At 37.2% G+C, this 13,997-nt stretch overlaps 1 protein-coding gene across 1 annotated transcript in view; it reads right to left on the reverse strand.

Annotated features, from left to right (window-relative positions):
* Positions 1-8,089: 8,089 nt before the first annotated feature.
* The window catches only part of C9 (complement C9), a 66,658-nt gene continuing 60,750 nt past the window's right edge, over positions 8,090-13,997 (reverse strand). The window contains exon 10 of the mRNA XM_024126049.1: positions 8,090-8,331. The gene's annotated coding sequence lies outside the window, so the exon portion shown is untranslated. The remainder of the gene's footprint in view (positions 8,332-13,997) is intronic.

The raw sequence follows: 13,997 nt of genomic DNA on the forward strand, positions 1-13,997 counted from the left end.
AACACTTGGAAACTTATTAGAAATGCCAATTCCCAGGCACCTTCCCCAGCCCTCCAGGTGATTCAATCCTTGCTAAAGCTGGACCCACTGCGCTCAGCGTGAGCTCCAGGAAGCCAGGACCCGCCCCCCGTCTTCTTTACCCTGCATTCTTGTCCAGCAGAGGCCAACGTGGAACAGGGCCTCAATAAACCCTCACTGAATAAAGAGTGATAACACATTTCTTTTGTTTATTGCTCACGCGTGAACTGCAAGCTGACCGAAAGGAGCAAAACAAACTAATAAAACCCCCAAACCAATTTTTACTTCATTTCTTAAAACCTGCTAAGGTTTATTGATAAAAGATTTTTTCCCCTCACTGTGAACGTACAAAAATTTGTGCATGATTCGATATCTGCCCCTCCCTCTTTTTCAGAAAATCTACAGCTTGAAAGGTACCTAAACATACTTGTCATGTGGACAGGTATCATTCTGTTATTTCCATTTTAGGCTGTTAAGTGACATAATTTGTCTAAGGTTGCCGATTAAGTCAATTTCCACAGGACCATCTGTTTGAGAAGTAGAATCTTTCTGCTTCTGAAATGCGGAATCATAAAGAACATTATGGGACACCTAGCCCACCCTCTACCTTAACTGAGCTGCTTGAGAGAGCTGGAAAGCCGAGTCAAGATCCCACTGCGGGTTATGGGGAGGCTGGGCCTGGAGCCCAGCACTCCTTGCCACCGTGTAGCTAAGATCCATCATGCTTTATAGCTGATGTCCTTGTCCTCACAAAACCCCACGTACTTTTCCACTTAATTCCCACAAGTTTCTACAGTTCCTCTGCCAATAAGTTATACGAAGAGGGTAATAACAGGTGAATTTCCCAGTAACCACTTGGGCCATGATGTGGTTCCACTCTCTGATGCTCCCTTCCTGCACTCAGCCTGGAGGAGGCGGAGTTAGTCACACCAGTAACACAGCAGGTGAGCTTGGAGGGAAGGCGAGGCATTTGATCATTGAATCCCCCTTTCTAAACCCTGGGGTGGAGAACCACAAAGCCAGGAACCCCTTTAGTCTCTTATCCCAGTGGCTCTGCAAGATTTCAATAAAGTGAGCATTCTGAAAATAGGATATAATTCATAATGGTAATAGCAGAAGAAGTTACAACCACTGACTCCCAGATCAAACAGAGGTGGTCACCAGACTGAGGAAAGGCCCCTGGCCCTCCTAAAAGCCAGTCCCAGGCTTTTCTAGGACTACCTTGCTGTCTTCCTCCGTACCTAGTTTTTCTTGGATGCGGCATAATGCAGAAAAACTCAGGCTCTGAGAGCAGACAGAATTGTGCTCAAATTCCAGTGCTGTGGAATCTGGAAATTCAGTAGCTGTGTGGCTGCGAGTAAGGGAATCACCCTTCCCAAGACTCAGTTTTCTCAGCTAGGAAATAGGGAGCAGTAACTATTTGTAAGGATTGTTATAGGGATTTAATGAGATGGTGTATGTCAAGGCTCACAAATGCTAACTGCCATTGTGTTCTCCTCCTGTGTTCATTGAAGTCTTTATGCCCCCTTAGGAAATCATTTATTTGGGGCTGGAAAGAAAGAAACCAACATTCATTCAGTGTCTGGCTGGTGCCTTCACTTTAATAGGTGCTTTGTAATCACAATCTTATTCACTCCTTAAAACAACCCTGCGAGATAGTTACTGTCATCATCATCAATGTCTTCATCACTGTTGGACAAGGAAACAAACTCAGAGCTCAAGAGACTGATGAAAAAACATACAATTAGTAAGCAAAGCATAAGAAGCCAGGAATAGGGACTTCTCTGGTGGTTCAGTGGTAAAGAATACGTCCTGTAACACAGGGGACACGGGTTCGATCCCTCGTCAGGGAAATAAGATCCCACATGCTGTGCAGCAACTAAGCCCACATGACACAACTACTGAGCCCTTGCACCTCAACTAGAGAGCTTGCATGCTGCAAACCACGGAGCCCGTGCACCACAACTGGAGAGAAGCCTGCGGGCCACAACAAAGAGCCGGCGTGCCGCAATGAAGACCCGATGCCGCCCCCCACCCCCAAAAAAAAGCCAGGAGTATGGCCTTTTGACTGATCTATGATGTCTTCCAAGGATAAAAAGTAGAAAGAGTTTTTTCCTTCTTGTAATATGCTATGTGCCTTTCTGTAACTTGTAGAATGTCAGAGGCAATGTTAGGGAGAGAGAAATTAAAGGAAATCTACTTCCTCTTTAAGTATATCCTTGATATGTTACAAAGATAGGCATGTATATACCATAACTGCCACCGGTAAATTCATTTGCCATGCCATTATATGGTAGGTAAACTTAAACTATATTGTTTAACAAGAGGGTAACAGTGTTCAAAGTCTAAATATATGTTTTTTCACCTACCTATTCTAGTAGTTCTGACAATGGAAAATTATAAGGCAATGTATATAAAAGAATGCTTATGACAGTCTTGTCTGTATTACCATAAAGAAAGAAAAATAAAATAAGAAACAATGTCAATGTCCAGCTATATGGAACTAAAATAAATTATGGAATACAATGCAGTCATTAAAAATGATTCATTATTAAAAATGCTATCATAACTCAGATATTATTCAAGATATTTTAAATTATAAAGCAAGTAAGGAAATAGTTTATAAAGTATGATCGTACTTGTAGAAAATTATATTTATAAGATATAGTTTTAAATGACAAAATTCTAAAGGGATCTGTATTAATTTAACAATGATCGCCCCCAAGTGATAGAACTATAGAAAATAAGTGTTGTGTCATTTCTTCATATCTATATTTCTAAGACATTTTCTTTAATAATATGCATTACTTTTGTAATAAGATGATGATCTCTTAAGAAAACATTATATGTAACACCAAACACACACTATCCAATTAAACCTCTCTCTTTTTTTTTCTTCTATTACCATCTATTTTTCCCTAAGAAAATGCAAATAACCCTGTCAACCACAGTACCCTTATTTATTTTTGAAGAGGATATCGTAATTAAGGTCAAGATCTTTTCTAAGAGTCCTGGATCTGAAGACCGAGTTTGGAAACACTAGAGGGACTTGTAAATCCCATCTTGATAGGTGACCACCCTCCTCTACAGATGGGACTGCAGGGAGAGCCCACGTGCTACCGTTTCCTCTCTGTGGTATTCCTCTCCCCATGACTCTGCAAGTCTGAGCCCATCTCTTCTCCTCTCCCTCTCTTTCCCCCATGGTGAGATTACACTCTCTCACCTCTGCCCTTTCCCCATTCTGGCACAAGAGATTTTAGACTACAAACTCATGCCATGAACCTTTCTGCCCTCTCTATTCCAGAGCCTACAGTGCACTCCCTGCCCCACTGAGTACCTGCAGGGATCATCGCCTCAGTCCCCATCTTCCCACTGGGAGGTGGCAAAGGAAGTAATCCTCTCCATAACAAGAGAAGTGATAACCAATCTCTATCTTCTAGGGGCTGAGGAGTCTGGGAGGGGTGTGTGGGATAGAAAGTTGACTCTCTTCTAGACTCTGTGAACCTGAGAACACCACATGTATAAGAACACAGCCAATTATACAGCGAAATAATAGGAAACTGTAGCAGAATCTTAATGCTGTAGTTCAGCTACTTTATGGGTTAAGCTAGTTTTTATGGTACACTGGGAACCCAGTCATGATTTTAAGTGCACTCCACATAATGACTGTCAATTAACTTTGGAACACAACCTGTCCCTAAGATTTGGACTACTTGGACTTTGCTTCTCTTAATTAAAATAATAAAATGCATTTTTCTAAACAAAAGAGCTCCTCTTGTAAAATTCACCGTGTTGTCAAAATGGCACTCATCCTCAGCAATATTGCCCAACGTATATCACTGGAGTTCTCTTCAGGGTTCCAAAGTGCTCATAAAAGGAAACGACTGCACTTCGGGTTATAGCACCCAACCATCTTAAGAGGCAAGACAAAGAATGAAGCTTTTCTTTCTTTAAGGCATAGCTCTTCAGCTCTTCCTCTATTCTGAAGGCTAGAATCAGAAAAGGGAACTCTTGCAGCCACAGTCCCTCAGCTGGTATAATAAAGCCTTAGCAGCTTTATAAGCAAATGGAACTATGATGAGATAAGCAAAAATTCCAAAGGCTTGGAGGACCCGGCCCTGAAGCATTCCCACACCTCTCCCCTCTATGTAGAAAAGATTAGATGTTTGCTAGGAGACCAAAGAGAGTCATAAAATCGTTACTTACCATTTTTATTGAAAAGAGTTGACGTGCCTGGCACACAGTGACCCCGAAGATGCTGTAACTCGGACAGTGAATGTGCAAGTTAGCTATGCAGGGTGTACTTCCTTTTTTGAACCGTGTGGTCTGTCCAGTTTTCACACATTGGTATATAAGGTTTATTTGCATGTTATCTCAGCCCTCGGAGCATTTGTATAACTGGCTAGGTTTATCCAGTTATTATGCTTTAATACTATGAAAACAGCTACAGGTGAAGCTTTGAAGTGTTAAATATTGACACAGAATTTTTTAAAAAGTGCCTGAATTGTAAACTCTGTGTATGTTATTAACCCATTTTATATAAAATGTGTGTTCGTGGACCTATCTATGTATCTGTTTATTTATCTGCCAAGGACCCACATTAACATGTTAACAGTGGTTCACTTCGGTGGAGGTATTATTACAAATAATCCTTATTTTGTACTTTGCTGACTTTTTGACTTTTTAATTTTGAGTATACGGCACGTTTAAAACATAACTATAATATTAAAAAGAGCAAAAAGATCATGATAATTTTAATCATCAATTCCAAATGCATTTAAATCTATCTCATCAATATTTGAATGGTGGACATATTTTAAGCTTACCATAGGATGTTACTCATTTCATTAAAAATATAAAGTACATGTCAGTCTAGGTTCATGCATTAATTTTTGGGTAATATTTGTTAGCATCAGATTCCTCAATCTCTCACACTGCTGAACTAGATATTCTTGAGTTAAGGGCATAATATTTGATCCCAATTAGTCAGAGTTCCCACCAATCTTCTCTAGTGCTTGTTTGAACTCATTTTGGTACATGGATTTTTACCTCCTTTATTTTTAATATATAGCCTATATATACTGATACTAAAGTAATTTTAAGAGTAGAAGATCATCTTCATGTCCTATTGCAAAGGAAAGGCAACTGACTTCTTAATTTTGGGTTGCAAATTTCTAGATCTTGTATGTACTACCGCATTAACCTAGTAGAGAGACATCAAATTTTTTCATTTGATCCTGACCTAATATTAATTACTACTGTGACAATAAAAATTCTTTATTAAATGGATATTCCCTATTATTTATTTCTTAAAATGAAAATGTTTTTCAAAATCAAGATGTGGTTAGAAATATGGATAGAATCATTGCCAGGACAAGGCAGAAAGGCAGGGCAAGGGTCAGGTCCCAGGGGTAGAAAGGAATTTGAGATTGCCTTGAAACTAGGTATTTTAAAGAGGGGTAGGGCTTGAGGATAGTCAGGAACTAGGAGGGTAGTCAGAAATTGCACTATCTTTGGCACATAATAAATACTCAATGAATTAACAGAGGAGGAAGATCAAAGCAAGGCAGGTATGAGAACCATGCATTCTTTTAGACATAAGCCATTGCCAGAAGACCTTAAAATGGAGACATTCTCTAGCTTAACTGAAAAGCCTCTCATCAACTATCTGTTGCAACAGTACAATTTAGGGTCTAAAGCAGAGGGTTTTCATCTGGCAGCACGTTAAAATCACCTGGGAAGCTTTTAAAAATCCAAGTTTCCAGGCTTAACCCCAGACCATTAAATAAAAATCTCTACTTTAAGACCCAGGCATCAGTGTTTTTTAAAGTTCCCCTGGTGGTTTCAAAATGCAGGCAAGCCCAGGCTCTAAAAGGAGGAGCAAGTGATAGATTAGGAGGCAATAACTTGATAGTACTGTAGAAATAATCCTGATGCTCTGACACTGTTTACTACCAAGTTTATCAACATATTTTCACCATGCGCTCCATAATAATTACTTATTCTTGGTCATTCTATGATTTTCTCTCTGGGCCGGTAATTTGGACAAAAATTACACGATAAATGGAAATCAAGCAATTTCCATTAACAATGTAGCTAACTGTACAAGTCTCTGGTTAAGAGAATGTTGAGTTTCAATTTATTCATTTGAGTTCCATTTCAATTTGTGTTTATTTCTTTTTTTTTTTGAAGCACCAATTTTAGAATACTTTGGTTTTTTTCTAATTGCAGATTAAGGTGATTTTTAGTTGTTATTGACATAAATTCAGCAGTCTCTCAAAAATAGATTTAAGAGAAGTATTTTGGCTAAGAAAAAACAGGCTAGCTGTAGCTCTCATCCATAACTCATAACTCACCAATAAGTTTTTATTTTTAGTTTTTGGAGGATAATCATTTTACTTAAAAAAACATGTTTCAGGTATCACTTATGTGAGCACATTTCCTGTGAACTCAATTAAGTATGTAAATCCTTGAGCAGGAAGAGGAAACAGGAAATGCAAGAAAGCTGACACACCGTATAATGACACCATCTGAAGAAGATAAAGTTTTTTTTTTGTGGTATGGTTGCTGCAGTTATTCCTGCTAATGGAAGGGAGAAGTAGCTTAGAGAACACATAAATGGTTATAATTCTTCAAATCTCTTTTCATAAATTTGCATTCTAGAGAACTGTTTTTGTTCAGGCAATGGTAAAATGAGGCTGTCTCCCTGGTACAAAGCGACAGCTAGATGGAGACTGTGAGGCCCAGAGACATGGTGGGGTTGGGGGGACTGGTGAATCCAGCTTCATTTTTTTTAAGTCAATTTACAAGATGGAGGGCAAGAACACTAATGACAATGTAACACTACTTATCGAGCCTTATTTTAAAATGTTGTCACTGTTGTATCTATCAGGTTTTAAAAGGAGCATGGCTGAAGTTGTTAGCACAGAGGGCTAGAAAGACTTATAAACTCTTACACAGTGTCAGCTTTATAACCTGAATGGCTAACATTTTAGAAAAGAAACAGATGATCATCTGCTTTATGTGCCCAACAATCACAGGCCTGGGCAAGACCCCTGAGATAGGAGAACAGGAGGATGTTGAGTCTCACCTCTTCCAGAAAGCCTTCTGTGCCGCTGGCTCACTCATCTCTCCCTTTTTCTGGACTCCTACAGACTGCACCACGAAATGAAGCTCTTTGATATGTTTCCCTTTTATGGTTCTCTCATTGTATCGGTTGCATTAAGTTTGGCTCCCTAACCAGATCTGAAACTCCTCCCGTACGAATTAATTTTCATACTTCCTTCTGTCACCCTAATATCCTAGAGTAACTTTTATTTTTTTAAAGCTTTTTTTGTGACTCACGGGTTCCTTTCAGAATCTGATGACAGCAGTATATGGTTTGCCCACTAATTCTGCATGTGTACAGCCTCCCTTGAAGCCCATCCTTTATGGGAAGCTGTAGGAGAACTCTTGGCTAAAATATTGTCAAACACTGGGAGATGGTCACTACACTGGTGCTTTTTGATGATGAAGTGAAAGCACAGAAATGTTAAGTGACCCCTTATGTTTCCAGACTAGGAAACTGGTCAGCTAAAACTTCATTATTTTGTAAACTTGTCTTTTATCGACATACATTTGAACCTTGCCAGGAAAGAACAGCTCAAACTCACAAAATAGATTCATAGAAATTCAAGGAAATTCTAGTTTCCTTGCATGGAGAGATATGGAATAGCCAAATGGAAAGGAGCAGGAAAAAAGCAGGATAAGAAAAGGCACGCTTTAAAAAGTTGTGCGGGAGGAAACGGCTAATTCCTTGATTTGGCTTATTTCTCTTTCACTTTTGGTTTTGAAAACAAAATGGATGTTTTTCACTTGTACTTTCTATTTTTGATGAAAGGAGACCTTACCCTTTTCAGAACATCAATGCACTAGGAAGAAAAAATGTATTAATCAACTTCAGTGAAAAATCAATTCATCTTTCAGTTGAAAGAGAATTCCTACTATATTTCAATAGGATTGTTACCCCAAAACTGGTTTGCCTCTTGATGGGTGTTGAGCTAAAAGACACAACCAAGCCAAAGCCCAGGAGAAGGAAGGATTGATTACTTGCAGCCAGTAAGCAGGACACCAGGGATCTTTCCCAAGGCAGCGTCTCTCCGAACAGCAAAACTGGGGGAGTTTTACGGTAAGGATACATGCATATTCATGAAGGGGCTTTGGCAGTCAACAGAATCCAAGCTTTAGTTGACTGAAGTCACGAGGGTCAGCAAAGGTCAACATCATCTTCTCTTAGATTCCAGTTGATCTGGTGGTTGAGGGCTTCAGGCTAATCTTTACCCTTGAAATAGAACTAGGAGTCTTTACAACTGATATATTATCTTTGCTATTGTTATTTTTCTTGCCTGATAACAGTTGTTTATTTGTTCCTTTAAGATCATTAATTACTGAGACCTGTTAAAGGACATTGTGGCCAGGCTTAGAGCACTAAATGGCTTAGGCCAAAAATGGCTTCTCTTATGTCAAGAAAGCCATGCCTGGTTCTTTTTCTCTAGGGACCCCTTACCCTATCTGCTTACAAGATGAGTAAACTGTATTTAAACTCAAGAAGGGCAGGGAACAATTGTCTCTACAATTTAAACCCAACCCCAGGCAAATGTTTACTAAACTCTAAAAAAATCCTGTTGAAATAGGACAATGGAGAAATAATCTAAACTTTACTTAAGGAGTCTTTTATCAAACCAATTAACTTGGAGAGCAAAGAGACAAAGAACAAAGCTTCTAGAAGAATCCTATATTATATATTAATTTACTTACTACTTTCTTATTTGGGATATAATTTGTATCTTACCCTCTCTTGGGATTTGGGGAACTTGTAGAGCTCTGTGGGAGTCTGTTGAGTCTTGTAATCCTTTTATCTCACTGGATCTCCAACAAAAGTTTTAACTGACACCAGTTAACTGGTGTCAGTTAACTGACACCTCATTGGATTGATGGTTGCGCTTGAAGATTTGTTAACAATAATTGCTCTTTAATGAATAAAAGAAAGAAAAGGTCCTACATGAAAGATAGATCTATTTGTCTTTTTGTCCTTCCGCATTCATTCATTTATTCCCAGTTTCCTTCCAAACAGGAAGGTTAGGCCAGAAAGGTTGGAAAATAAACTGATGTGCTTTGGGAATTTACAGACTCAGAGAAGATGACAAAGGGGAAATGGATCACTTACCCATTCCTGGAATTCTTATCATGTCCCACTGTCAATTAAGTGCAGGTGTGAATATACTCATTTTCCTAGTCTGTTGTCTGTTTAATTTTAAAATAGAAATATTTCCATTTCAGTACAAGATAAATACTGATGAAGCCTTACACCTTTTTTTGCACTCATAATATATTTCAAATTTGTTTAAATTAGTCAATTTAAAAGCATCTCCAGTTTATACTCTTTTTCCTTGAGTTTCTTTCTTTTTTTTTTCACTTTAGAATCACCCTATTCTCTCCTTCTCTCCATTTGAAAAATTACTCAACCTGTCTTTCTTTTTCTTTTTCTTTTTTTTTAATTTTTATCAGTGTATATAGTTGCTTTACATGTTGTGTTAGTTTCTTTCAACCTTAGTCTTTTTGGTACCCTATTGCTCAAATGAAGATTTATCAGACTGGAAGCTTTCCTAAACACAAAATTATTTATGACTTAATACAAAATTGGTCATACCTGAGTGTAACCTAGTGACAATTTTCTTTTTGGTCAGAAGAATAGGAATATTTCTATTTTCAATTCCGTAGTACCTTTTGGAACTAAATACTACTACTTAATAATGCTATACAGCAGACTTAGGGGTATCTATAATGTAGCTATGAAAACAAATATAATAGAACACAATTTGTGAAATGACTCAATGTCACCCTGACCCTCTTTTCTCTTGTCCTTTCCAGGTAGATTGACTTTAGTAGGCTAACACACAATTTAAAAAATCACTGATCAACAAATGATACTGGGATAGTCACATTGCAAAAGAATGAAGTTGGAACCTTACCTTATACCATATACAAAAAATTTACTCAAAATGGAACAAAGACCTAAACGTAAGAGCTAATTAAACTACAACACTCTTAGAAGAAAACATAGGGGAAAAGCTGCATGACATTGACATTGGATCCAGTGATTTTTTGAGTATGACACCAAAAGCACAGGCAACAAAAGGAAAAGTAGATGAATTAGACTTCAACATTAAAAACTTCTTGCAAATCAAATATCTGATAAGGGATTAATTTCCAGAATATATAGAGAACTCCTACAACTCAACAACAACAAAAAACCTGATTAACAACTAGGCAAAGGGCTTGGACATACATTTCTCCAAAGAAAATATACTAAAGCCAATAACCACATGAAAAGATGCTCAACATCATTAATAATTAGGGAAGTGTACTTCAAACTCACAATGAGATACCACTTCATACCCATTAGGATGGCTATTATAAAAAAACAAACTAAAACTCTCAAACACAAAAGATATTACACTAGGTGAAATAAATCAGATACAAAAGGACAAATGTTTTGTTTGTCGACTTATCTGAGGTACCTGAAATAGTCAAATTCATAGAGATAGAAAGTAGAATAGTAGCTACCACAGCTGGGGCAGTAAGGGAATGGAGAGTTACTGTTTAATGTGTACAATACAATGCGTATTGTAATGAAACTGCATACGGAGTTTCAGTTTGGGATGATGAAAAACTTCTGGAGGTGGAGAGTGGTGATGGCTGCACAATGTGAATGTGCTTAAAGCCACTAAACTGTAGACTTACTAGTGGCCAAATGGTAAATTTTATGTAATGTGTATTTTGCCACAGAAAAAACATCTCCTCCTTTTTTTTTTTTTTTTTTTTTTTAAGTATCATCAGGGTAAAATTATATTCAGGTAAGTGGTTACAAGAACAGAAAGCATATTCAGAACTTAACAGTTTGTAAATCTAACCAGGTTAATTTTTTTGTTTTTTCTTTTTTGCTGTTAAGGGTTTTTTTTTAAATTTAATTTTATTTATTTATTTTTTATACAGCAGGTTCTTATTAGTTATCTATTTTATATATATTAGTGCATATACATCAATCCCAATATCCCAATTCATCCCACCACCACCTCCCTCCCCCCCCCCCACCGCTTTCACCCCTTGGTGTCCATATGTTTGTTCTCTACATCTGTGTCTCTGTTTCTGACTTGCAAACTGATTCATCTGTATCATTTTTCTGGATTCCCCATATATGCATTAATATATGATATATGTTTTTCTCTTTCTGACTTACTTCACTCTGTATGACAGTCTCTAGGTCCATCCACGTTTATACAAATGACCCAATTTCATTCCATTTTATGACTGAGTATTATTCCATTGCATATATGTGCCACATCTTCTTTATCCATTCTTCTCTCAATGGGCATTTAGGTTCTTTCCGTGACCTGGCTATTGTAAACAATGCTGCAATGAACACTGGGGTGCACGTGTCTTTTTGAATTATGGTTTTCTCTGGGTATATGCCCAGTAGTGGGATTGCTGGGTCATATGGTAATTCTATTTTTAGTTTTTAAAGGAGCCTCCATACTGTTCTCCATAATGGCTGTATCAATTTACATTCCCATCAATAGTGCAAGAGGGTTGCACTGTGCAAGGTAAATTGCTTTGGGTAGTATAGTCATTTTCACAATATTGATGCTTCTAATCAATATTGTGAAATATTGAACATGGTATACCTCTCCATCTGTTTGTGTAATCTTTCATTTCTTTCATCAGTCTTATAGTTTTCTGGGTACAGGTCTTTTTCCTCCTTAAGTAGGTTTATTCCTAGGTATTTCATTCTTTTCGTTGCAGTGGTGAATGGCACTGTTTCCTTAATTTCTCTTTCTGATCTTTCATTGTTAGTGTTTAGGAATGCAAGAGATTTCTGTGCATTAATTTTGTATCCTGCAACATTACCAAATTCATTGATTGGTTCTAGTAGTTTTCTGGTGGCATCTTTAGGATTACCTATGTATACTGTCATGTCAACTGCAAACAGTGACAGTTTTACTTCTTCTTTTCCAATTTGTATTCCTTTCATTTCTTTTTCTTCTCTGATTGCTGTGGCTAGGACTTCCAAAACTATGTTGAATAATAGTGGTGAGAGTGGACATCCTTGTCTTCTTCCTGATCTTAGAGGAAATGCTTTCAGTTTTTCACCATTGAGAATGATGTTTGCTGTGGGTTTGTCATATATGGCCTTTATTATGTTGAGGTAGGTTCCCTCTATGCCCACTTTCTGGTATGGTTTTTATTTATCAATTTGTTAATATGGTGTATCACATTGATTGATTTGTGTATATTGAAGAATCCTTTCATCCCTGGGATAAATCCCACTTGATCATGGTGTATCATCCTTTTAATGTGTTGTTGGATTCTCTTTGCTAGTATTCTGTTGAGAATTTTTGCATCTATATCCATCAGTGATATTGGTCAGTAGTTTTCTTTTTTTGTTGTATCTTTGTCTGGTTTTGATATCAGGATGATGGTGGCTTCATAGAATTAGTTTGGGAGTGTTCCTTCCTCTGCAGGTTTTTGGAAGAGTTTGAGAAGGATGGGTGCTAGCTCTTCCCTAAATGTTTGATAGAATTCACCTGTGAAGCCACCGGGTCCTGGACTTTTGTTTGTTGGAAAATTTTTAATCACAGTTTCAATTTCATTACTTGTGATTGGTCTGGTCATATTTTCTATTTCTTCCTGTTTCAGTCTTGGAAGGTTATACCTTTCTAAGAATTTGTCCATTTCTTCCAGGTTGTTCATTTTATTGGCATAGAGTTGCTTGTAGTAGTGTCTCATGATGCTTTGTATTTCTGTGGTGTCCATTGTAACTTCTCCTTTTTCATTTGTAATTTTATTGATTTGAGTCCTCTCCCTCTTTTGCTTGATGAGTCTGGCTAATGGTTTATCAATTTTGTTTATCTTCTCAAAGAACCAGCTTTTAGTTCTATTGATCTTTGCTATTGTTTTCTTTGTTTCTGTTTCATTTATTTCTGCTCTGATCTTTATGATTTCTTTCCTTCTACTAACTTTGGGTTTTATTTGTTCTTCTTCCTCTAGTTCCTTTAGCTGTAAGTTTAGATTGTTTATTCAAGATTTTTCTTGTTTCTTAAGGTAGGATTGTACTGCTATAAAATTCTCTATTAGAACCGCTTTTGCTGCATCCCATGGGTTTTGGATCATTGTGTTTTCATTGTCATTTGTCTCTAGGTATTTTTTGATTTCCTCTTTGATTTCTTCAGTGATCTCTTGGTTATTTAGTAACGTATTGTTTAACCTCCATGTGTTTGTGTTATTTATAGTTTTTTCCCTGTAATTTATTTCTAATCTCATAGCATTGTGGTTGGAAAGGATGCTTGATATGATTTCAATTTTTTTAAATTTACCAAGGCTTGATTTGTGACCTAAGATGTGATCTATCCTGGAGAATGTTCCGTGTGCACTTGAGAAGAAAGTGTAATTTTCTGTTTTCAGATGGAATGTCCTATAAATATCAATTAAATCTATCTGGTCTATTGTGTCATTTAAAGCTTTTGTTTCCTTATTAATTTTCTGTCTGGATGATCTGTCCATTGGTGTAAGTGAGGTGTTAAAGTCCCCCACTATTATTGTGTTACTCTCAATTTCCTCTTTTATAGCTGTTAGCATTTGTCTTATGTATTGAGGTGCTCCTATGTTGGGTGTATATATATTTATAATTGTTATATCTTCTTGGGTTGATCCCTTGATAATTATGTAATGTCCTTCCTTGTCCTCTGTAACATTCCTTATTTTAAAGTCTATTTTATCTGATATGAGTATTGCTACTCCAGTTTTCTTTTGATTTCTATTTGCATGGAATATCTTTTTTCATTCCCTCACTTTCAGTCTGTATGTGTCCCTATGTCTGAAGTGGGTCTCTTGCAGATAGCATGTATACAGGTTTTGTTTTTGTATCCATTCACTGAGCCTGT

Source organism: Physeter macrocephalus, chromosome 8 (assembly GCF_002837175.3).
Source record: "Physeter macrocephalus isolate SW-GA chromosome 8, ASM283717v5, whole genome shotgun sequence".
NCBI classification, from domain to species: domain Eukaryota; kingdom Metazoa; phylum Chordata; class Mammalia; order Artiodactyla; family Physeteridae; genus Physeter; species Physeter macrocephalus.